A 21,350-nucleotide genomic window follows, 5' to 3' on the forward strand; every position below is an offset into this window, starting at 1 on the left:
TTAAAATAGGCAGCTCTGAGTGATCTATGCCCTAACTCGCTGAGTACTGCCATTTATTAATATTAGACCTACAGCCAGAATCCTGAGAAAAGTTTTGCAACAACTTGGGCAACAGAGTCTGGCAAGCCTGCTGCTGAAGATCTGATACCAGGCTCTCACGAGCTTAGTCACATTTAATCGATGAACCATTAAACAAATCTCATTCTTCATTACCACATAGTTGTCTTTAAGAAATCTAGTTATTTGGTTGTAGCTAAACAGTAACCACGGATTCTGGCTGCCAAATTGTTCAGTTAGAGAGTCCCAAGAGATCAGCTTTCAGCATTATGGAAATGACCCAAATTCTCCTACTCTAATGTTAGCCATGACTGTAGTGCAGCTTTGGATAATGTCAACTCCCAGATCTCACAATCTTGTATCAGAGTATAGGCATGGCATACCGGGATTTCCCATCATTTAAAAAAGTCTGAATACATAATACCAGGGTCTCTAAAACCTTATACCACATGTTCTTAGGGAGATTGGCACTACGAAGAAAAACTGGTTAACCAATTTGAGTTTCCTTGGCCAAGTGACATAGTAGAAAGTTATCCTAAACGGTAGTTGTTGCTTCTAATTGAACCAAAGAAATGACTAGGGCAGACTGATAATATGACAGGAAATGTGACAATGCTAACTCCCACAGAGTTGTATTAGTTTAAATAGCCATTTTTACCCTGGGCTGTTTTTTTAGACCATATAAAACTTCTAATGACAGAATCTAGCTCTTTAAAATAGGTGCTAGGTATTTTTAAAGGAAGGCTCAAAACGAGGAATAAAAACTCCATCCTTAAGTGAATACATGCTGGTTCCAATTTGCCAGCCGCAATGACCGTCCGGTTTCACTTCCGACCGCCGTCCTTGTAATACGGAAAGTCAAAACTGAAACCGAAGATGTCGGTTGGAAATCCTCCGACTGACATCAAAACGAGGGCCTAAATCTTTTGCAAGGTATGGGAGACTGCATGCATTTGTGCCTGTTGAAGACAATGTTTGTGGTAATATCAGGCATATTACAGTAAAACCTGACCCAACAGGCCATAAACCAGGCCACTAACCGCTCAAACAAAATTTGTCTATCTGAATAAAGCACTGTAATTTTTTATTGAATATACTTAGCAGTGTTCTGTATGGACTTATACCCATGTCTGTAAAGAATTGTCTTGTCCCATATGGTGTAGCACTGTTCTTGTGAACTTAGCAAATGTAGCCACAGCAGAAATTAGCATGACCCATATTGGTACCCCTGACTGGCACGTCCATTTTAGTTTTCATAATTTAATTTCCCCTTAATAAGACTGCGAGTTCTTTTCGCAGCATTTTTTGATTAACCACTGTGGGACTTTTGACTCACTAGACACAACCACACACCGGAAAACAAACGTCAATATATTGCAGGCGTTTTACTTTGGTTTAAAAAAATATATATATTCTCTGCTTCTCTGCACCTCTTAGCAACCACGTTTTGTGTTTTTTTCTCTCCCCTCACCGCGGCGCCTTCCAGGGCACACAGAGTTGAAAATGACAGCAGAATGCTCAGGAGTTAAACATTGCCAGAGATCAAGGAGCAGATGTATAAAAGGAACCTTTGGATTGTGTGTTTGCGGGTGCTTTGAGTGTAGGAGCTGCATGTGCTGCTGTGGTAAACATCCGGAAGGGCTGCTACTACATCGGATTAGAATTATATTTGGTAGTAGCGTGAGAAATGAACACTGCAGTTGAAGTAGTAGATCCTTGAAATGCTTCCACCATCAACTATCGAGTTTTCATGAGAAAAAAAAACGAAATCTGCGTTTTAAAGAATTCTTGGGCAGCGTAAGAAAAGCGAGTACTAAAGGTGAGGCGAATAAGGACTTAAAAAGCCTCGGGTCTGGGTAACATTGCTTGGGACTTTACTTGCCTTTCGTTTTCGGATACCTTCAGTGGCTAGACTCCCTCCAGAGTACACTGTTTACTTCTTCCCCACAAGGTGGAGAAACGCGCGCCCTGTTTCTTTAAGGCTAATCGCATTATATGTCTGGATTAATGAAAAGTAGGGTTGCGGAATACCTTTTATCCGGTCACTGCAGGTTTGTAACACGCACTGATCACCACGGTTGACTTCAAAGCAATGCAAACAAAACCGGCGGGGGCAAAGGACCGCGCTCGTTACATCATCCGCGGCTCGGTCTGTAATATCACCACCCTCAGGAAAGCTGCAGGGCGAATGCGAGGATTGTGCGAGGGAAGCAGGCTGCGCGGTGAGTTTTTATTAATTTAAATAATGCAGCTACTGACTAATTGCGCGTGATGCACACACTATCGATGCGCCGACTGTCTCTGTGCAGCATTATAGGGTGTTTTAGGGTTCTCAAAGCCAGCTTTGCTTGGTGAAGGTGCCCTCATACAGGTTACAAGGTAAGCACAGGCGATAGAGGCCATGGAAGTAAGGATGGCTCAGTGAGATGGTTGCACATCACAACAAGTCTGTCTTTTTTTAGGTCTTTCCTGAATTTGAGATGGTCCTACTGTTCTTCTTGTGTAGCGTATTTCAGGCTATTCTCATGGCTTATATGTCTGGGGTGGAGGGGGGAAGCGGTGGCTTAGACAGGCTCCTTGGGGTATTTAAAGCCACAGAGCCCCAACATGGCTCAGTCTTCTGGGTTCTTCAACCCACTTCAGGGGGCAATAAGACCTCGAGAAACCTCACACACGCAGGGGCTGCGATTCTGCACTCACATCTGCTGCTTGGACTATCTGATGTCTGATGCAGGGCTTCCATCTCAAAGTGGACATGTGCCACCGCTGACTGCACTGGGATCCAGAGAGGAGTCTTCCATCCCTGCCACTGAGGTGAGGGCTCTAGGCAGACTGCAGCAGGGTCTGGGGGCCGACTAAGCATTCGATGACTCTGTACTACTGCCAGTGGTCGAAGTGGGCGGGATCGGAAGTGCACGGCGTGCCCCTACTTCTTAAACTTTAAGCATTCCGTTCCCCTACTTTTCTGTTTTTAGAAATGTGTCCTAGGACGGCAGAAATAGCGAAATCTTATAGATAAGTTTCGACCATTCATGGCCGTGTGGGGACGGGCAGGTGGGCTTAGAAGGAAAAGGACTCTGTCTCTCCTCCTTCTTGTCCAGGGAAGACTAGGACAGTTGAGGTGCTGCTGGTCCCATCTCTCTCACTTCTTCCTCACTTCTTCCTCTTATTGCCTCTCTTTCTGTGTGGCTCCTTCTCTGTTGCTGTAAACCTGACTTTTACTTTCTCTTCCCTTTATTTGTTCCCCTGTGAAATGGATCCAAAAAAAGAAAGAAACCCCTTTTGCTGCAATTATCTGTAATGTATTGAAGACGCTTCTCATAAAGAATATAGGGGCATATTAGCAACTGCTGGCGATATAATTATCGCCACTTTTGTGTCTGTTTTTGGGCGAAAAGCGGCAATAATTATATTGCAATATCATCAAGGACACACTAGCGTGTGTTTCCTTGATGGAAGGCCCGTTTTTTTCACAGCCTCGCCTCGCTAATGAGATGCAAAGAAGGCGTGGCTGTGAAAACAACACATGTTAATATCGTGAAGGCAGCTTCGCAATATTAGCAAGGAGGTGCAGCGATAAAAAAAATCGTGCTACCTCGACCTTAACTCGGGAATTTAACGTCTGCTGAATTCCTGACTAAGGCATACTTTTAATGGGAGATGGATTATGCTGATATGACCACAGGGTCGTATCAGCAATGTCATCGGTGTTTTCAATGGAACATCGCTAGAAAACTAGCGATGTTCTATTGAAAACACCGCTATCGCTGAAATATTATCGCCATAGCGCTATGCGTTGTAAATATAGCGTCATCATGGCGATAATATTCAGCGATAGCCAGCGATAATATTTCTATCGCTATGTACGGCCAGCGATAATTATTGCAGGCCGTTGATAATATGCCCCTAAGTAGTTCTTTGTTTGAAGGCTGATGATAAGCTGCGAGTACCAAGGGCCCAAGAGCACGAAGACCTATAGAGTTCAAACAGGCACAACAGAGTTCCGAACTAGAACAAGAAGTGATACAATAGCCTTATTAATTGTGGGTGTTAGTGATTGGCGCCTTTCATCATGTGACTTCAGGTTGAAGTTTTGAAGTTATTCACCCGCGTACGCTTTCCGCTGCTCCACATTGCCGCTGGAATCCATACGCTTCAGTTGAATGATTATCGGTAAGACTCTTCCCCACGACAGTAACATAGAAGCAATCGTCGCCTGCATATCGGGCATACAAACTGACTCTCTCTCGCTGGTTTGTTTCAGAATTAACGCTGACTGATTGAATCAAACCGTTCCTTTGTTACTTAAAAAAAAACAGACACCGCGTCAAGGGCCCACCAAACGGTAAGACGCCCAGCGGGTCCATAGCTATGTGAAACCCGGAAGCATACGTGTAGATGAGCCTGCCATACATGAAATAACATCACTAATTATGCGTTAATTTTTCTAGGAAACTTGACGCAACCGATCGCTTGTACACAGATTACAAGTATATACAAGTAAGCCGTTTTTAGAGTTTCCTCTCACTGGGTGTGTTTTTGTCACAAAACAGCCCCCATATTAAGAGCAACTCAATTTCCTTTTTAGAATCTGACAAGGGACTGAACATTGGGACACAAACTTTATCCAACTGCCTGGGCGCCTCTCGATTTTTTGTGCGGATGCACCTGAATTGAAGGTAATCCAATCCCTTCTATTTCTCGAAGGAGTTAGTGGCAGCCCCATATCCTTTATGTAAAACTCATGACTACATCCCCACTCTTCTGCAGATGGACATCCACGGCTCTGATGATATTCCGACTAAGAGATTTCTAGACCAAAAATTCATTGGTCATATAAGGTATGCTGCATCCTTTGATGCGTGAAAATTTACAAGCAATCTTACTATCTATGAGAGACGAACCCCCTTTTAAATTATTCCCTCTTCTTTCTTTAAAACAGTACCTGCGGATAGAATTCCCGCCTTGATGAGAATCCGATGATTAAGACATTGGGATTCGAAACGCGTCGGCATTAAGTCACTTCTGTTTTTTTGTGGAAATAATTGACTTTGTTTTTCATTCCTGTTTTGAAAATATATGAACTTTAGTTACATGGTAACAGGAATGTGGGGTGTTAATGCATAAGGGTCACACCCCGGAAATGCTCCGAACAAATTGATGACAATTGTTTTTTGTGTACTGTTTTTGTGGTAACTGCTCTATTTCTCTGTGATAATTGTTTATGAATGCACATTTATTTGCTATGTTCTTTTTTGTTTCTACACATTAACTGTATAGATTTGTTTGTTGCTTGTTGTTTTGCAAACCATGATGCTTGGCTCAATATGGGGCTCAATGTGAAGTTGATAATGTATCTTCCTGCCTTCAGATGCTAAACATACAACCAAAAAATAAATGACATAAATCAAATGTCTGGGTGAACTAATCAATTGTGGTTTTCCCTTTGTTTGGCATTAAGTGCATATGCGAAATTATCCATAGAGGCATAGGTAAACCCCCCCTTTTTGATATTGTAACCGGCCCGACCTACCCTCTATCCCACAGGGCCATACCCCTCTCTTTCTTTGAATTCCTGACTAAGGCATACTTTTAATGGGAGATGGATTATGCTGATATGACCACAGGGTCGTATCAGCAATGTCATCGGTGTTTTCAATGGAACATCGCTAGAAAACCAGCGAAGTTCTATTGAAAACACCGCTATCGCTGAAATATTATCGCCATAGCGCTAAGCGTTGTAAATATAGCGTCATCATGGCGATAATATTCAGCGATAGCCAGCGATAATATTTCTATCGCTATGTACGGCCAGCGATAATTATTGCAGGCCGTTGATAATATGCCCCTAAGTAGTTCTTTGTTTGAAGGCTGATGATAAGCTGCGAGTACCAAGGGCCCAAGAGCACGAAGACCTATAGAGTTCAAACAGGCACAACAGAGTTCCGAACTAGAACAAGAAGTGATACAATAGCCTTATTAATTCCAATTTACATAAAAATAGACCTAACAGAGAAGAAATAGTGACATAGCATGCCTCAATGTCTTTTTCTGACATTTTTCTACTCCAAAGTGCAGCCTCGGGCGGAGTGAAAAATGGTTAAAAATAAAAAAAAAAGTCAGGGTGGTTGCAAAGTGGCCAGATTTGTTTTATTCACAACAAAACACATTAGGGCCCCTTTACAGGGTTTGCGGGTGAAGCGTCACTTTTGTTTTGTCGTCTTTCTTTAAACAACGGGGCATATGTACAAAGGAGTGACAGAGCGCAGCGTTAGCCTTCTTGGCTTAACGCCGCACTCTGCCACTTCTGAAATGCAGGGCTGCACCGCATTAACAACAATACGGTGCAGCCCTGCGTTTTCCCCTGCGCTGGTGATAATTTCAGCTTCCTATCGCTAACACACTCACCCTTGCACCATAGAGAAAGGGTGCCTGCGTTGCGGTGGAATGATTGTTTATGTGCAGGAAGGTGTCCCTTCCTGCACATAAACAATCTTAAATGGCGATTTTCTATTTGTGCTGCACAAAGCTGCACAAATAGAAGCTGCAACTCGTCATTTTTTAAATGACTGTTTATGTGCAGGAACGGACACCTTACTGTACATTAACAATCATGCATGGGGTTTTGCTTTTTTTATGTGTACTGCACAATGCAGCACACATGAAAACATCAAAAACAAAGAGAAATAAAGCATTTCTCCTTGTTGCGCCTTGTTAAGACCACGTTGTTCCTGCTTACATTTCACCTGTTTTACTTGCATTCCCTGTGAGTAATTGATTTTCCCAAGAAGTTGTTACTTTTTTTTCAGGCAGCATATTACTTGTCTAGTGCATACGTTGGATTGAGTCACATCCAGGTGTTTATAGCGCAGCACAACTGGGTTATAGCTGAAGGCAGAGCGAGTTTCTCTCAGTGGGGCGGTATGCTGTTAAGTGTCGGAGAGAATGTGGCACTATGGCCAGAGCTGCCGAATTTGGGTCTGGGGAACGAAGTTAAGCCTTCACAACCACTCCACCAAAACACTCTCCAGAGGGAGCACATTCCCAAGCTAGACCTTAGAAGGCCCAGCTAGACAGTAGAAGTCCAGGTGTCTTTGCACCAGAAAGTGGGCCCTAGCAGTGGCAAGTGTGGGTTAACCTTGAAGGCCTGTCCACCACAATCCATGCTGAAGTTCACCTCCAGACTTGTGGGCAGTCTTACGAAGCAACACACCACAGAGTGACAGTGACTTGGTCACTGAGGTCACAGGACCCTTGAAGCCAGTCCGCCTCACCCACTGGTACCTCAATTGGCCTTGTTTCAGCAATAGTAGTGCAACTCACCAGGGATCGGCAATGCATGATTTGAACGCACACTAAACTAAGTTTGTAAACTTCACGGCCTCTCTGCTCCATGCACAAGCACTTTTAACATGTGCTGCCTGCTTTGGGGCCAGTAGAATTATGCAGCAAGAGAGAACAAAATGATGCCACAGTATTGACTAAATTATGCAGCAAACAAAACATCTACAGCATAATGCAGTATATTTTCTGATACTTTCTTATTTTTAGGTCGAGGCCTCGTCCACACTGCTGTAAGCAGTGGTGGGTGGAGACGAAGATTTAATGATGTCTAGTATGGGGGCTTGAACCCGCCCCTCTTCTCCATTGGCTGGCCTCGTAAATGCTGGCCAGCCATTGGAGGAGAGGGGCGTCACTCGGTTCTAGCCCCGGCTTGAGCAGATTCGGTGGCGTGTTTTTTTGCTGTTTTTAATCAGTGATGTCATCCGTCACTCAACTGCTAAAAGCACGCCCCCCAGTTGCAAAATGGCGGCGCGTTTCTCCGAGGCATTTCTGCTTTGCCTCGGAGAAACGTGGTGGTGTGGAGCGCTCCTCCTCCATAGCAGCATATGGCACGCGTAAAGCAGCACTCTGCGCCCACTCTCCTTTTTACAGTCGCTTCCACGTTGAGGGACAGGATCTTACAATAAGCCGACACACTCTGTAAAGCACTCAGGCGGGGGTGAGGTGGGAGCTGCTCTGAAGAACAGCGCCGGCTCTCCCGTGCTCTGGTGAGCCACAGCCGTCCAAATTGTCCTGCAGCAGCGAAGACACTCTAATTACCCCGCCGCTCGGCCGGCTTTTAACCCAGATTGCACTCAGCTACAATTACACTCCCAAGTGAAGCACTTTGCGATATCAAACGCAGTGTCACCTACTTTTGTGCCTTGGAATACAAAGGAAGTAAAACTGCACTTTAGAGGAGACGGATCAGATCGGAGGCGCGTCCTCGCTTCTCACCTTCCGAGATTGTTCAATTTGCACAGAGTAATCGGTTTTAATGTAGTTGCATCTGTTCGGTCTCTGCTATAACGACACAGTTTTAAAACTTCTTTCGAGCCTTTCCTCGTTCTAATCTGTCTCTCTGTCTAAATGTTCAGCGAGGGCACACAATGCATGACTCCCGTCTGCTGCCTCTCTTCCTATGGCAGCGCTTTTCTGCCACCCCCCTGTTGCACTCCTTGGACGGCTTTACCCTGCTTCTACCTTGTTCCGTCCAATGGTTATTTGCCTGGAGGCTGGGCCTCTCTCTACTCTGTTAGCAGCCCCTGGCCGAAAGCACATTAATGGACACGGGTGGTCGTGCATGTAAAGGTTGCATTTAATTACACTTAATGCAGCGATGTCTCTATTGAGCGTTGGTAACGCTCTCATTTAAGTAACTCTGTGCACCTACGTCCATACAGAGTCGTAGTTCTGCTTATCGGTTTGCGGGATGTCTCGGTGGTTGCTGTCTGACTCTCTGCACCCTGTTCCCACCCCTCATCAGAGCAGCTCGTCCTGCCTCCCTGTCCAGCCTCAGTTGAACCCCCTTCCTCCTCTGGGCCTTCCTGTATCCTTTCATCGCCTCTCCTCCAGGGTCCCGTGTATATTTGCTCCGATGCAGAGGTAAATTCTGGCGCAGCCTCGCCTGGAATACCTCTAAGATTGATAAAAATTTGGGAACGTTCAGGGAATAAAAAACGCGGGCAGCGGAATGTGGCAATCTTGTGCTTGCACTCGGATGCTCTGTTGATGTGTGTATTTGTTGTGTTATAATATTCGTTTTCAAATTGTGTGCCACTTCAGGTGTCTCGTTGGTGCCTGCACATTGCGTAATAGAGAACAGTGCGATATTTATGCTTGGTTTAAGTTGTTGCTCTTCAGACCTAGTAAACATGGAGGACTAACTCCTGTGTAATCCCGAGGCCTCTGCGTGTTGGCCAGCATTTGAACTATCATATTTAGTTCAAATTCTCCGTGTTGCATGTTTTTATATGAAATGCATCTCGGTGTGTACATAAGTGGGATTCTCCTGGTGTGTGTTTATTCAATAACTCATTCATGAATGAATGAATCCATGAATGAGGTGGTTCTAGAGTGCACGATTACTCAGCCAGTGTCCCGGCGCCAGAGCTGCGGAAACAAAATAAAGTGTCATTTCAAAAGTTAAACTGCCCCCCACCCCCCTGTTCCATCGTTGTGCTTGCTTTTCTGCCCCCCCACCCCATGTTCCTCGTTGTGCTCGCTTTTCTGCCCCCCCCCACCTCCCTGTTCCTCGTTGTGCTCGCTTTTCTGCCCCCCCACCCTCATGTTCCTCGTTGTGCTAGCTTTTCTGCCCCCCCCACCCCCCCCCTGTTCCTCGTTGTGCTCGCTTTTCTGCCCCTCCACCCCACTGTTGCCTAGTTGGGCTTGCTTTTCTGCTCCCCACCCCCCTGTTGCCTCTGTTCCTTCTTCGTTTTTCTACCCTCTGTTCCTTCTTTGTTTTTCTGCCCAGTGTTCCCCCTTGTTTTTCTGTCCTCTGTTTGCCCTCGTTTTTCTGCCCTCTGTTCCCGCTCGTTTTGATCTGTTTTTCTGGCCTCTGTTCCATGTTTGTGTGTGTGCGTGGCTCTGTGTGTGTGCGTGGCTCTGTGTGTGTGTGTGGCTCTGTGTGTGTGTGTGTGTGTGTGTATGCGTGTGTGTGTGTGGCTCTGTGTGTGTGTGTGGCTCTGTGTGTGTGTGGCTCTGTGTGTGTGTGTGGCTCTGTGTGTGTGTGGCTCTGTGTGTGTGTGTGGCTCTGTGTGTGTGTGTGTGGCTCTGTGTGTGTGTGTGTGTGTGTGTGGCTCTCTGTGTGTGTGTGTTGCTCTGTGTGTGTGTGTGTGTGGCTCTGTGTGTGTGTGTGTGGCTCTGTGTGTGTGTGTGGCTCTGTGTGTGTGTGTGTGTGTGGCTGTGTGTGTTTGTGTGTGTGGGGGGGGGCTCTGTGTGTGTGTGGCTCTGTGTGTGTGTGGCTCTCTGTGTGTGTGGCTGTGTGTGTGTGTGTGGCTCTGTGTGTGTGTGTGGCTGTGTGTGTGTGTGTGGGGGGGGGCTCTGTGTGTGGAGGCTATGTGTGAGTGTGTGTGGGGAGAGGCTCTGTGTGTGTGGGGAGGCTCTGTGTGTGTGTGTGGGTGTGTGTGTGGATGCTCTGTGTGTGGTGGGGGGAGGCTCTGTGTGTGTGTGTATGGGGAGGCTCTGTGTGTGTGTGGAGGCTCTATATGAATGACTGTGGGTGGCTCTGTGGGTTGCTCTGTATATGTGTGTGGGTGCAAATGCAAATGGTCTCACATTTGCGAGCGATTAAGCTATTGGCATTGTAAATGACAATGCCTTTTATTTATGTTTTAAAAACAAAAACATAAATAAAAATAATGTCATGAGCAATGCCATTAGCTCTAACTTTAACAATGCCAAGACCATTGCATTGTAAATGCTTTTTACATTTTTCTACATACTAAAAGTCTCTGCAAATATGTTGCCTCATTAGTACCAGTGTAACAGTCAAATGCAGCAGTGAGAAAGGTTACCAGTCAACATTTGCAAAGGGCCCTCCACGTTGCAGCAACACAAGTCACATTTTTTGTAACTTTTGATCCATTTGAGCTACAAACAATTTATTAGTTAAAATCATCAGATTATAATTGCTGGTAATTGAAAGAAGCAATTATCTGTCTTATACTGAAACCCGGAAAGAGCTCTTCAAGGTGTGAATCATATAGGCCAATCTCGCTCCTGAACACAGATTATAAGCTATACACACACATTTTAGCCAAAAGATTAGGAAAGGTGGTGTGGTGCATAGTCCATACAGACCAAAAAGGCTTTATCAAAGATAGACACATACAGGAACTTACTCAAGAGCTCATTAGTGCAATAGATCTAGCTACACATTTTAAAACACCCCTGTCAATTTCAACCTTGGATGCGGCCAAAGCTTTTGATAGGGTGAGCTGGCCTTTCCTACACGCAACCCTTGCCAAGTTTAATTTAGGGGAGACCTTTCTGGGCGCAATTAAACAAATATATGCAAGTCCCTTAGCCAAGATCTTAGTAAACGACTCACTAACAGAGGAAATAACGATACAGAGGGGCACGAGGCAGGGAGGCCCGCTTTCCCCCCTCTTATTCGTTCTCTATATAGAGCCCCTAGCAGAACTACTAAGGAAAGCAGAGGAAATAGTACCATTTACGCACTTAGGATGGAAAAAAAAGGTTGCTTTGTTTGCAGACGACTTGATGGTATTTACCAGCAATCTCGAGGTATCCCTGCCAGCAGTCAAAGAAATAGTGAGATCATATGGAAGAGTATCAGGATACCTGGCGAACCAATCAAAGACAGAAATTCTGCAATGGAATAATGTATCACAAGATCCTAGAGTAAAAAACAAAATAATATACTTGGGTATAGAACTTACAACGGACATAGAGGAGATCACAACCCTAAATCTTGAGAGAATCCATAAAGAGGTAAAACAACTGCTCAAAGCTTGGGGGGGGGGCCTGCCGTTGTCTTTCATGGGGAGATCGAACATAATAAAGATCGCTATACTCCCAAAATGTACCTACTTATTTAGAACTATTCCGCTGGAATTCAAAGAGGAGAAACTAAAGAAACTGCAGAGAGAACTAAGCAGCTTCATTTGGAATGCGAAGGGAGTCAGGATAGTCTGAAGGAAGAAAATGGAAACACAAAACAAAAGTGGGTATCGCTAGCCCGGACATATTGCAATACTGTAGAGCCCTTCAGTTTAAATACACCAGGTCAATGCTAGGAGATTTTGAACTACTACCAGAACACCTCCAAGCGAAAGTTAATAAGGAAGGAAGTCACTATATGTATAAGTTCGGACACCCAAAATACTTCAAGAAAATAATATTGAAAACGCTGAAGCAGCAGCCACGCTTTGGTATTAAATGAGAAAATTGTTTAAAATTCCATACTATAGCAATTATGCACCGATTTGTGTCTCCCCTGGAACTCCTGAGTGTTTAAAAGGCAAACTAGCAAACCCCCTGAGGGAAAGTAATATCACAAAATGGGGGAGGAACTAAAAATCCGGAATGCTGTAATAGAATGGGAAGAGCTGAGCGAAAGAACAAAAGGCTCAATCTCACAATTTAAGTATTACCAACTGGCCAGCTGGGTGCAAAATCTAAAGGATAGTCAGAAGGACCGGGAAAAATTGAAGAAATGCTGCCGGGAAATAAGACCTATAAAAAAGAGATAGCACAATGGTACTGGGCCCTCATTCAGGAAGGAGAGGAAGATGACACAACTCCAGATGAGACCTGGCGAGGAGTACTGCCGGAAGAAGATATTCAGCATAATTGGCAAGTATCTGTAGCTACGTGTTGGAAAATTGTGAGATCTGCACCATTAAGAAGAAACCACTTATTCACTATCCATAGAGCTTATTGGACGCCAAAGAGGCCGTCAAAGATCAAAGGCCAAGAGGAGAGAAGTTGCCTCAAATGTGAAGAAATGGGTGCAGACGACCTTCACATGTTCCGGCAGTGCCCTCAAGTGGAGGTCTTCTGGAAAGAAACGGGTGAGACTCTTTCTAAGATACTGAGCCGACAGACAGAGGTGAGTATAGACCTGGTTATCTTCGGGGTAAGTGACGATAAGGTTGAAAACTCAAAATTGAGAAAGGATCAAGTGAGAATATGGTTTATGCTGATTTTACAGATAAGGAGGGAGATATGCATAAAGTGGGTAAAAGGTGTACCTCCAACGCACAACGAGTGGTTAGCCTCTATAAAAAGAGCACACAAACTTGACACGAGTAGACAAAGGGATAAAATAAATGCATATTGGGATATCTGGGAAAATTATACTGCAACAAATATGACTTGGTCCAATGATTAAGCAATGCAGTAACACCTCAAGTGGAAACTTGAGTGAGTAGTCAAAGTGACCCAGTACCGAATGCATCGGAAGCGGACATAAGGGGGTTAAGGTGTAGAGGAAACCCAGAAATTCTCCACGCACATGCTGCGCGTACCCAGGAGAAACCTAGAAATTCCCGGAAGGATAGTTCAAAAGGGAAAGAGGACCCCCGACACCTCCAATTCCAATATATTGCTGTATGAGGACAAAATAAAAATAAAAAATAAAAATCATCAGATTATGCAGCAGATGGTGTATTATGTGGCAAATATGGCAACGCCATAATTAGGCGGAAAACATTTGCAAACTGGGATATTTTGTCATTTCTGTTTGAACTGCTCTTGTGGAAAAAGGGAGGAGAAGTGCTGATGACAGAAACTGCATGGCTCGGAGACAAATGGCTTGTACTTCCACTTTTAAGTGTATTTGGGACATTCTGTGATTGGAAACGTATCCCACTTTGTGAATACATTTTAATGTCAATAACTCATATTCAACCTTTAATAAACATGTGTATCCCTTGGTTGAATTAAATAATGTAATACATTGTAAATCGTCAGCGAAATCACAAATGCTAAAAATTGGGATGTTTTGCTCTTTCTGGCCACACCGCTGATGTGAACATGAGAAAAGATTGAACATGATCAAAATGTTTACATAAAATACGTGAAATAAAAGTGGAATAACAAGAAAGATAAACATATACACAGAAACAAAGGAACAAAGTGTGTGGAATCCTCTTTTGTCTATGGAGGAGAACTAGGTGTGCCCAAAGGGATGTCTTTATTGCCCCATTAAAGACACAAATGTAGATTTATTGTGGATAAGGTCATGCTGTGTGGGCAGGGATTTAAGTGGGATGAAAAAACTGGGGGGGTCTCTCAAGGGGGAGTGGCCAATGTAATTAAGGGCGTGGTTTAAAAAGACGTAAGCTAAAAGTTTGTGCTTAGCATAGTGTGCCGCCTGACTGGTATTTTGTTGTTTCTGTCATTGCATCCAGATATATGATGCAACAAGTAACATCATACTTAACAAGAAGTCAGGACTATTGGCTTTGTCAATGGTTGTTAGTTGCATACGATATATAACCAGCAACTGTGGCTTGTATATAATATTGAAAAAGCTTCCACATAAAGCCCAGGTGACACCACGACAATGTTGCTGCTCCATAGTTCCGAAAAGAGTAGGGAAATCCAGAGAGAAAATGAGTCTCTTTAAAGGATTTCCCTTCCCCTACAACGTTCGAAAAAACGGAGCTCCTGTGCCACAGCACAAAACAGAGCCCGATAGAGACCCGTTCGGAGGCCCCCTTAAAAAAACTGCTGGTGCTCAGACCCGGGGAGACCCGGTCCACGTAAAGCCCGATGTGTGGGGATTATTCAAGTGTGCTTTGGGGGAGCACGTTGTAGACAGAGATAATTGGATAGTGCGTTGTGCTAATTTTATGATGAAATGTTGCAATTTTATAGTTATAATATGATGTTGATTATGAACGGCACAAATGTATACTTTGAATCAGTTTATATATATATATATATTTGCCTATGTTCCAACGCCACCCAAAGGATGACCTACTTTGGAATAATCCTCCCCATATAAAACACGTCAACCACACTACAGGAGCAAAGAAAGTTTGCTTAACTCTTGTCATTGGGACTCTGTCGAGCTAACCCACATTCGCAAAGTGAAGTCTATGCCTAACAACTGAAGCACTGCAAGTTAAGGGATTTGCAACCACTGCGCTCTACAAAACCGCATCACCTAGCTGTGCTACATTTTACTGTGTAATACAATGTAAATCCAGTATTTGTAAAGAGCGAACAATTGCCCGAGTGCGTCAAGGTGCTATGGGCCGTTGGTAAGATCAAGCGAGCTATTGCCCAGCGTCACATGGTGCTGAGCTGACCTGCCGCCAGTGAGCCCCCGTGCTCCGGAGTCAGACGCCCTGGCCTCTGCGCCACACCTCTGCCATGAAGTACAAACATCAGTCATAAATTCATTACATGCCAAGGATTGACAAAGTCAATAAGTCTGGCCTTTTTGTTGAATGGTGTCTGTCAGGTTTTTATTACCAACTCATGGGGAAAAAAATTCAGCTTGTTTAACTGCATCGCTGCGGCGGTTAGATGACGAGCTCAGCTCGTCATCCGCACACGACCACCGTGGCTGATGACGAGCTGAGCTCGTCATCAGAAGCGAAGGGGTTAAAGAAGCCCCTGTGGTTCTTTCAAGATTTTCACCAACATACTCTAAAGCAGCTGTCTTTACAAATACACATGTTATGTCATGTTTATCAGAGAATGATGAGTAGATGCAATAGGTGGATAGGTGGATGAATGAATAGATGGATTCATTGAATAGGTGGATGCCTGTATAGATAGTCTCTCACGTAGGTGGATTTGATGGACGTTTAAGAAATCTGGCCAACTTTAAAAACTGGGGAAGGCAAAATTAAAGGTAAAAGCTTGATTTTCTGTGACAGGTCACTGGGAAGTGGACATGGAAAGAGCAGCAGATATGGAGTAATTGGCAGGTGACAGGGTGCATTACCGCTCTTGATCCCACCCTGCCTAGGTCTGCTTTGTTGCTATTGGTGCTGCTGAATCTGGTGTGACGTGGAGCAGAAGTAGTGGACAGGGCCTAGTGCTGAGCTAAAGCAACAGCAATCATGAGGACATCACAGCTTCTGACCTCACCTCATTCAGGCATTTGTGATGCTACGGGAAGCAGTAGAGCGGACAGACAGGGAAGCAGGCATGGTGGTTGAGGTCCTAGGCAAGAGGACAGCAGGAGTTAAAGACAGGAAAGATTATGGACTTAATTGGGAAGCCAAACCCCTCTCACTTGTAACACTATGTTAACTTCCAATTGGACACTGCCATGTATTTGATCGTATATTGATTATCTAGAGCTTAGATAAGGACCTGAATATCCTCTTATTCCTCTGCCCTTAGTCTCCTTTAACAATTATAAACGAATCAATACAAAATAGGAAAACAATCTGTGCCTCCCCGTCCAACGACTGACCCAGGACCACCTCCCCTTCAGGAGACACCTCAAGACCTGGCTGTTCGAGCAGTAGCAGCACCTCTCTTCAGTAAATAAAGGGAGCCCTGGCCCCCTCAGCTCTTCTGAGAGGTGAGAGAGGCTTGCACTAAAGCAAGCTTCTCTCCCTCCAAAGCAGGTGCAGGCTGTCTGTAGCCCCCTCTGAGCCCCTCGCCCACTCCCTCTGACTATAGAGAAACAATGTAACAATTTAACATTGTTTCTCTTCAGTCAGAGCGGGAGGCCTGGAAAGAGGATGGGATGGGGGCCCCAGAGAGCAGGAGGCAGCACAGAGCACTGCTCAGGACCCTGACATGGGTGGGAGTGGGGGCCCCCAGAGAGAGCATTCTCCAGGGCAAAGCTCATATGAGAAGGGATGAGGCAGCAAAATGGTGTCCTCAGATAAGCACTCTTGTTAGAACGCACAATGTGGGCATCCGCAGGAGGGGAGGCAAGGGGGGGCAGAGAAGGGTGCAAGGCGGAGGGGAGAATGGTGCAAGGCAGAGGGGAGAATGGTGCAAGGCGGAGGGGAGAATGGGCAAGGGGAGGAGAGAAGGGTGCAAGGTAGAGAGGAGAAGGGTACAAGGCGGAGGGCAAAAGGGTGCAAGGCGGAGGGGAGAAGGGTGCAAGGCGGAGGGGAGAAGGGTGCAAGGCGGAGGGGAGAAGGGTGCAAGGCGGAGGGGAGAAGGGTGCAAGTCGGAGGAGAGAAGGGTGCAAGTCGGAGGGGAGAAGGGTGCAAGGCGGAGTGGAGAAGGGTGCAAGGTAGAGGGTAGAAGGGTCCAAGGTAGAGAGGAGAAGGGTGCAAGGCAGAGGGGAGAAGGGTACAAGGTAGAGAGGAGAATGGTGCAAGGCAGAGGGGAGAATGGTACAAGGTAGAAAAAGGTGCAGTGGGAAGGGGAGGGGGAGAAGGGTGCAAGGCAGAGAAGAGAAGGGTGCAAGGTGGAGGGGAGAAGGGTGCAAAGCAGAGGGGAGAAGGGTCCAAGGTAGAGAGGAGAAGGGTTCAAGGCAGAGGGGAGAAGGGTGCAAGGTAGAGCAGGGTGCAAGGCGGAGGGGACAAGGGTGCAAGGCAGAGTGGAGAAGGGTGCAATGGGGAGGGGGAGAAGGGTGCAAGGCAGAGGGGAGAAGGGTGCAAGGTGGCGAGGGAGAAGGGTGCAAGGCAGAGGGGAAAAGGGTGCAAGGTAGAGAAGGGTGCAAGGCGGAGGGAGAGAAGGGTGCAAGGCGGAGGGAGAGAAGGTTGCAAGGCGGAGGGAGAGAAGGGTGCAAGGCAGAGGAGAGAAGGGTGCAAGGCAGACGGGAGAAGGGTGCAAGGCAGACGGGAGAAGGGTGCAAGGCAGAGAGGAGAAGGGTGCAAGGTAGAGAGGATAAGGGTGCAAGCCAGAGGGGAGAAGGGTGCAAGGTAGAGAAGGGTGAAAGGTGGAGGGGACAAGGGTGCAAGGCAGAGAGGAGAAGGGTGCAACGGGGAGGGGGAGAAGGGTGCAAGGCGGAGGGGAGAAGGGTGAAAGGCGGAGTGGAGAAGGGTGCAAGGTAGAGAGGAGAAGGGTGCAAGGCAGAGGGGAGAAGGGTACAAGGTACAAAAAGGTGCAAGGGGGAGGGGAGGGGAAGAAGGGTGCAAGGCAGAGAGGAGAAGGGTGCAAGGCAGAGAGGAGAAGGGTGCAAGGTGGACGGGAGAAGGGTGCAAGGTGGAGGGGAGAAGGGTGCAAGGTGGAGGGGAGAAGGGTGGAAGGCAGAGGGGAGAAGGGTGCAAGGTAGAGAAGGGAGCTAGGCGGAGGGAGAGAAGGGTGCAAGGCAGAGGGGAGAAGGGTGCAAGCAGAGAGGAGAAGGGTCCAAGGTAGAGAGGAGAAGGGTGCAAGGCAGATGGGAGAAGGGTGCAAGGTAGAGAAGGGTGCAAGGCGGAGGGGACAAGGGTGCAAGGCAGAGTGGAGAAGGGTGCAACGGGGAGGGGGAGAAGGGTGCAAGGCAGAGGGGAGAAGGGTGCAAGGCAGAGGGGAAAAGGGTGCAAGGTGGAGGGGAGAAGGCTGCAAGGCAGAGGGGAGAAGGGTGCAAGGCGGAGGGAGAGAAGGGTGCAAGGAAGAGGGGAGAAGGGTGCAAGGCAGAGGGGAGAAGGGTGCAAGGCAGAGGGGAGAAGGGTGCAAGGCAGAGGGGGGAAGGGTGCAGGGAGAAGGGTGCAAGGCAGAGGGGAGAAGGGTGCAAGGCAGAGGGGGGAAGGGTGCAAGGCAGAGAGGAGAAGGGTGCAAGGCAGAAGGGAGAATGGTGCAAGGTAGAAAAAGGTGCAAGGGGGGAGAAGGGTGCAAGGGGGAGGGAAAGAAGGGTGCAAGGGGGAGGGCGAGAAGGGTGCAAGGCAGAGGGGAGAAGGGTGCAAGGCAGAGGGGGGAAGGGTGCAAGGCAGAGAGGAGAAGGGTGCAAGGCAGAAGGGAGAATGGTGCAAGGTAGAAAAAGGTGCAAGGGGGGAGAAGGGTGCAAGGGGGAGGGAAAGAAGGGTGCAAGGGGGAGGGCGAGAAGGGTGCAAGGCGGAGGGGAGAAGGGTGCAAGGCGGAGGGGAGAAGGGTGCAAGGCGGAGGGGAGAAGGGTGCAAGGCGGAGGGGAGAAGGGTGCAAGTCGGAGGAGAGAAGGGTGCAAGTCGGAGGGGAGAAGGGTGCAAGGCGGAGTGGAGAAGGGTGCAAGGTAGAGGGTAGAAGGGTCCAAGGTAGAGAGGAGAAGGGTGCAAGGCAGAGGGGAGAAGGGTACAAGGTAGAGAGGAGAATGGTGCAAGGCAGAGGGGAGAATGGTACAAGGTAGAAAAAGGTGCAGTGGGAAGGGGAGGGGGAGAAGGGTGCAAGGCAGAGAAGAGAAGGGTGCAAGGTGGAGGGGAGAAGGGTGCAAAGCAGAGGGGAGAAGGGTCCAAGGTAGAGAGGAGAAGGGTTCAAGGCAGAGGGGAGAAGGGTGCAAGGTAGAGCAGGGTGCAAGGCGGAGGGGACAAGGGTGCAAGGCAGAGTGGAGAAGGGTGCAATGGGGAGGGGGAGAAGGGTGCAAGGCAGAGGGGAGAAGGGTGCAAGGTGGCGAGGGAGAAGGGTGCAAGGCAGAGGGGAAAAGGGTGCAAGGTAGAGAAGGGTGCAAGGCGGAGGGAGAGAAGGGTGCAAGGCGGAGGGAGAGAATTTTGCAAGGCGGAGGGAGAGAAGGGTGCAAGGCAGAGGAGAGAAGGGTGCAAGGCAGACGGGAGAAGGGTGCAAGGCAGACGGGAGAAGGGTGCAAGGCAGAGAGGAGAAGGGTGCAAGGTAGAGAGGATAAGGGTGCAAGCCAGAGGGGAGAAGGGTGCAAGGTAGAGAAGGGTGAAAGGTGGAGGGGACAAGGGTGCAAGGCAGAGAGGAGAAGGGTGCAACGGGGAGGGGGAGAAGGGTGCAAGGCGGAGGGGAGAAGAGTGAAAGGCGGAGTGGAGAAGGGTGCAAGGTAGAGAGGAGAAGGGTGCAAGGCAGAGGGGAGAAGGGTACAAGGTACAAAAAGGTGCAAGGGGGAGGGGAGGGGAAGAAGGGTGCAAGGCAGAGAGGAGAAGGGTGCAAGGCAGAGAGGAGAAGGGTGCAAGGTGGACGGGAGAAGGGTGCAAGGTGGAGGGGAGAAGGGTGCAAGGTGGAGGGGAGAAGGGTGGAAGGCAGAGGGGAGAAGGGTGCAAGGTAGAGAAGGGAGCTAGGCGGAGGGAGAGAAGGGTGCAAGGCAGAGGGGAGAAGGGTGCAAGCAGAGAGGAGAAGGGTCCAAGGTAGAGAGGAGAAGGGTGCAAGGCAGATGGGAGAAGGGTGCAAGGTAGAGAAGGGTGCAAGGCGGAGGGGACAAGGGTGCAAGGCAGAGTGGAGAAGGGTGCAACGGGGAGGGGGAGAAGGGTGCAAGGCAGAGGGGAGAAGGGTGCAAGGCAGAGGGGAAAAGGGTGCAAGGTGGAGGGGAGAAGGCTGCAAGGCAGAGGGGAGAAGGGTGCAAGGCGGAGGGAGAGAAGGGTGCAAGGCAGAGGGGAGAAGGGTGCAAGGCAGAGGGGAGAAGGGTGCAAGGCAGAGGGGAGAAGGGTGCAAGGCAGAGGGGGGAAGGGTGCAGGGAGAAGGGTGCAAGGCAGAGGGGAGAAGGGTGCAAGGCAGAGGGGGGAAGGGTGCAAGGCAGAGAGGAGAAGGGTGCAAGGCAGAAGGGAGAATGGTGCAAGGTAGAAAAAGGTGCAAGGGGGGAGAAGGGTGCAAGGGGGAGGGAAAGAAGGGTGCAAGGGGGAGGGCGAGAAGGGTGCAAGGCAGAGGGGAGAAGGGTGCAAGGGGGATGGTGATGAAGTTAAAAATCCCCCCCCCCCCCCCGGAAACCTTTCTGCGGACGCCCATGACAACGCACACTTCTTTGTGAGAGATTATGGAGAGAGAGAGGGAGTGAGAGAGGGAGTGAGAGAGGGAGTGAGAGAGGGAGTGAGAGAGGGAGTGAGAGAGGGAGTGAGAGAGGGAGTGAGAGAGGGAGTGAGAGAGACAGTCGAGTGAGAGAGACAGTCGAGTGAGAGAGACAGTGGAGAGAGAGTAGAGTGGAGAGAGAGTAGAGAGAGAGGAGAGAGAGAGAGAGAGAGAGGGTGGAGAGAGAATGGAGAGAGAGTGTGGGGGAGAGAGTGTGGGGAGAGAGAGTGTGGGGAGAGAGAGTGTGGGGAGAGAGAGTGTGGGGAGAGAGAGTGTGGGAGAGAGAGTGTGGGGAGAGAGAGTGTGGGAGAGAGAGGTGGGGAGAGAGGGGGAGAGTGTGGGAGAGAGGGGAGTGTGGGGAGAGAGGGGGAGTGTGGAGAGGGGGAGTGTGGAGAGGGGAGTGTGGAGAGGGGGAGAGAGTGGAAGGAGAGTAGAGAGAGAGAACGTGGAGTGAGAGACATTGGAGAGAGAGACAGTGGAGAGACAGTGGAGAGAGAGACAGTGGAGATAGAGTGGACAGAGTTGAGAGAGAGAATGGAGAGATAGAGTGGAGAGAGAGTAGAGACTGACTGACTCAGAGTCTGAATACTGACTGACCGAGAGACTGACTGGCAGAGAAACTGACAGAGAGAGACTGACTGACTGAGAGAGAGAGGCTGGACAGG

The 21,350-nt window shown here is 48.0% G+C and overlaps 1 protein-coding gene across 4 annotated transcripts in view; it reads left to right on the forward strand.

Annotated features, from left to right (window-relative positions):
- Positions 1–21,350, forward strand: part of PPARA (peroxisome proliferator activated receptor alpha) — a 300,306-nt gene that overhangs the window by 92,986 nt on the left and 185,970 nt on the right. Inside the window, exon 1 of one of the 4 annotated variants that reach the window (XM_086952756.1) lies at positions 1,543–2,279. The exons of 2 other annotated variants lie outside the window; for them this stretch is intronic. The gene's annotated coding sequence lies outside the window, so the exon portion shown is untranslated. Of the gene's footprint in view, positions 1–1,542; positions 2,280–21,350 lie in introns of those variants that run through there. One more of the 4 variants, XM_086952757.1, reaches the window with a different exon arrangement.

The sequence above is a fragment of the Lissotriton vulgaris genome, chromosome 1_2 (genome assembly GCF_964263255.1).
Source record: "Lissotriton vulgaris chromosome 1_2, aLisVul1.2, whole genome shotgun sequence".
NCBI lineage: Eukaryota > Metazoa > Chordata > Amphibia > Caudata > Salamandridae > Lissotriton > Lissotriton vulgaris.